We start from the raw sequence: 4,356 nt of genomic DNA on the forward strand, positions 1-4,356 counted from the left end.
CCAGGGTGTTTCAGGCCCCACGACGTTTTTACCTTCCCCGAGGACCCCCCTCTATACCGGGGTGGCAAGTGGGATGGTGGCAGGAAGGGACAGAAACCCGCAGGATCCCGGAGGGGGCTATGGGGGACCCCCGGGGTGGGAGGATGGGGGCTGCCGCCCCAAGGAGGCTCTGACAGGTCTCTGCCTAGCTGGCTGCCAGAGGTGGAGAGGGTGTGGGGAAGGAGGCTGGAGGGCCCCAGGCTTCGCCCTGTTGTCATCACTGTGCAGCTCTTAAGAGATGATTTTGGGATAAAGCTGTTCACAAGCAAGTGGGGTTCCTCATCATGGGGTGCTCCCGCTCAGGGCGCTTGGGCCCAGCCTGCATAAACGCTGAGCAGCCGCAGTAGCAGCCGGAGCCGAAGGAAACCATGGAACGTGCCACAAAATGCCCAGGATTCAGCCCATCCGTGCCTTCGATGCAGGTCTGAACATTAGTGGCCGTTTTTTGGTCAATACGGTCCTTGATCTCAGTCCCTCACGCGGAGTGGAGCCAGTGGAGCTGTAATGAGCATTTGCTGTTTGCTGGGATGTTGCTCCAGCTCTGAGCGTCAGAGCAGAGCTTGAGGGGTGTGTGTGTGTGGGGGGATTAGTACTTGTGTGCTCAGTGCCGGGGGTTTGGATGGACTTATGAGCATGGCTGCGAGCCACGCAATCAGATGTTGGGAGCAATAAGAGGGTGGACTTTGGTGCCCGTTCCCGGAGCGGTGCTGCCTTCTGTGGAATGGGGCCAAGGGGCTGTGGGAATCGCAGGGAGCGCAGGCTTGTTCAAGCAGTTGTTTAAATTCTCGGCGCTTTATAACCTCACTCTCATTAGGGCTTGGTTTTTTGGTTTTTTTTTTTTGTTGTTGTTTTTTTTTTGGTGGGGGGCTGAATTCTGTAGGATTTTGCATGCCACTGTCCTCTGAGAGCTTCCCAGTCATGCATTAAGCAGCGTGACTAACGCCTCTCTCATGTGGTTCAGTCTCTCTCACACTCTTCCCGTAGGGAGAATTGTGTGCGCAGAGGAATAGTTGTTTTGGGAGGGGTTTTTATTTTTAAGTGCTCTGTGCTCTGCCAGCAGGTCGGGAAAAAGGTGCCTGGCACCGGAGAAGAAAGTGTGGGATGGTCCTTAGATCCCATGGGAAAATAGCCCGATGCCTTGGACTGGCCCCTGGGAAGCTTCTGTCTCCTGCACAGACGTGCTTTTCCTCGGTGGTGGAGGCTTCCTCCTCCTCCTCCTCCTCCTCCTTCTCCTCACACCCAGCTCTGGGCTCTCATGTCTGCGCTGTGTCATTCGCACCCCCAGGCACCGAGCAGGATTCCTTCCCCGGGTGAACCCAGGGCCCCTCACGCCCATCGGCAGTCCCTTGCAAGGCGATGGTCCCAATCACGTCCCCAGCTCCTCTCTTCCTCCAGCCTCCCTGCTTTTGGGAGGTTTCCTTCATCGGCGGGAACAGGGCTTGGGTTCAGGCTCCAGCCCCATTTTTGGAGCAGAAAGCATGGGTGCTGGGCATCCTTGGGTGACTCCCTTCCTTCTCCAGGCTGGCACAGGGCTCCTGGTGTTTCCAGCTCCTGGGGCCCTCCCTCCCGGCTCGGTCAGGGCCGTGTGAGGCATCGCCCCATGTTGGGACTTTCACCTTTGCCTGCCGTCTTCCACCTCACACCAAGGCTTAGTCAGGATGGAGCTACGTCATCGACAGTCACGGCCCAGCCTAGTGCAAATAGGCTTGTGCAAACAGTCCGGTGGCGGGGGTGGGTGCCTCTCCTGTCCGGGGCATCCTCCGGGAGCCCCTTCCCAGCGATCGGGGCTGCTCATCTTCCCCTTCTCCCCATCCTCGCTGCACAGCCATATCCAAAGGGTGCGCAGGGCAACAGGGTGATGAAGCTCAGTGTGGGTTCAGACACCCGGTGAAGGCAGGTGGACACGTGGGGGGGGGGGCTGGTGTGGGTGCTCACGCGTGCTGTGGGCAGACACACGCATGAGCCTGCTGGGGCTTGCACACGCACACGGTGCAAGTACCCGCACACGGGGTGACATCACACAAATGCACACCCGGTGGTGACAGGGGCATGCGCGTGTGCTCCCCCCCCCACGCAGGCACACGCGGTGCTCGGTGCACACACACGTGCGCTCGGTACCAGAATGCAAACTGGTGTCTGGTACGCAGGCTCTCCTTGGTGCAGGCGGGGATGTGCTCCGTGCAGTGCGTGCATGTGTGACACGCTTGCACACCCTGCTAATGCACATGTGTGCACACGTATGCTTTTTCCTACGGACACAGAGTCATGCTATGGGCAAATGCACATAGTGCACACACAGATACGTGCACACTCACTGCAGACACACGCGTGTGCGCGTACACGCATTGCTGGGTTTTGCCTGTGTTGATGCAGAGATGCGTTGTGTTTCTGCTCGGCTTCTTACCTCCTCCATCCTCAGCTCTGTGCAGGGGTGGAAGAAGGCTTGTTTGCCTCTTCTCTTCCTCCTGGGGACATTCATCTCAGAGGTATCCGCACACAGCGCTGGTCTGGACAGTTAGACATGTCCTCAGCAAGGTGGAATTACCTCTTCTCTGCATGAAAGACGCTTGCAGGATGAGGGAGCAGAGTCAAGCTAGACTTCAGGACCACAGTTTCATCTCCAGAAACAGAGATGTGTGCTCACCTGTGGAGGGAGAGCTCCTGTCTTCTGTGCCATCGATGAGACACTTATCCATGGGGAAGTGGACGGGTGGAGGGATTGGGAGCTGCTGGCTTGTGGGAAGTACCGGGGTGGACAGTGCGGGATGCTCCACTTGTAGAGGATCTGTACGATGCTGGGGTAACCAGGAATTAGGCACTTGGTGTGTGGCACCATGGAGGGGAGATGGTGGAGGGAGCGCTTGCCCATCCCGCAGGCTGGGTACAGGGTATGGAGCGAAGGGAGCGGAGAGAGCGGGTTGCTGATGTTAGGCCATGGCAGATGCTTGTGGGTGTTGATTTTAGGGCACCCAACCGATGGACTTTCTGGGTGCTGGTGAACTGGGCTGCACCCCTTCGCACTCACTGCTCAGCAGAAGCTACATGGGTGCTCCTGGACCCTGGAAGAGGAAGGTGTGTTCCCAGAACGGAAAGCGGGGGACAGGAGAGCTGGTGGCCAAGCACAGCACCAGGCAGGGGCTTGGTGACAGGGCATGTGGCTTGGCACAGAAGGGGACAGTCTCTACGGGGCTGGCGATGCGCCTGGCACTGGCTCTGCGGTGTGTGCATACTGGGAGGAGGTTTCCAGTGGCTGGGTGCCTGCGATGCAGCGTTGTGCAGTGTGTGTGTGTCTGCAATGCAGGGGGGCTGTCACTGCCTCTGCAGTGGGGTGGGGTGGACATGGGCACTGGGTGGACAGCGTGGGGCTGGTGGGCACCCAGTACGGGCATGCAGTATCCCAGTCTGGAGTGGGAGGGAATGGGAAGGAATAGGGTGTCTGCAGCAAGTGAAGGGAACGGTATTTGCTGGCGCAGGGTGTGGGGTTGCCTAGTGACTGTGCAGCAGAGGGGAGATGCTGTACCTCCCGGTGCAGTGTGCTGGGGCTGTGCAGTGCCGCTGCTGCGCGGGGAGGCAGGGGCTCTGCCCTCTGGGGTACGTCTGCGCTGCAGGGCAGGGTGGGCAGCGAGTCTGTGACCCCCTAATACAGGGGTGGGCAGTGCCCCTCTTTCTGTGAGGGGCACAGGTGGGTGGCAGTGCCCTGTATGCAGTGCAGGATGGATGATGCCTGGGAGCTCCTGCATCCCTGCAGTGCCGGATGGGTGGTGCTTTCGTATCTCGCAGTGCCAGGCTGGCAGTGCTGCTGTGTTGGCAGTGCAGGGAGGACAGTTCTGCTCTGTCCCTGCTGTGGCAGTGCCCTGTGGCCCTGTGCAGTGATGGATGGGTGGTAGCTCTGTACCCTGGCAGTGCCCCGTGTCCTTGCAGTGCTGGATGGGAGGTAGCTCTGTACCCTGGCAGTGCCCCGTGTCCCTGCGGTGCTGGATGGGTGGCAGCCCCGCATCCCTGCAGAGCAAGCAGAGCCCCTGCACCCCACTTTTGGTGCTGCTGTTTCTGCAGGGCTGGCAGATGCGTGCAGTGCCTCTGTGTCCCCGCCGTGCGTGGCAGGCAGTGTCCCTGCAGTGCGTGGCACACAATGCTCCTGTGTTTCTGTGGTGAGAAGCTGTCTCTGAGCCTGGCCGGCTCCCATCGGGTTGCTGGCAGCATCCTGTGTGCAGTCCACCCTGTTAGGGTGCCTCGTTGGGTCTAATTACAGTTTGCATGGTGACAAAGAGGGTGGACAGTGGCAGGAGGGGGGTGCTGCGCGGGAGGGGGAAGCCGGGG

This window comes from Cariama cristata, unplaced genomic scaffold (genome assembly GCF_000690535.1).
Source record: "Cariama cristata isolate BGI_N322 unplaced genomic scaffold, ASM69053v1 scaffold27830, whole genome shotgun sequence".
Lineage (NCBI taxonomy): Eukaryota > Metazoa > Chordata > Aves > Cariamiformes > Cariamidae > Cariama > Cariama cristata.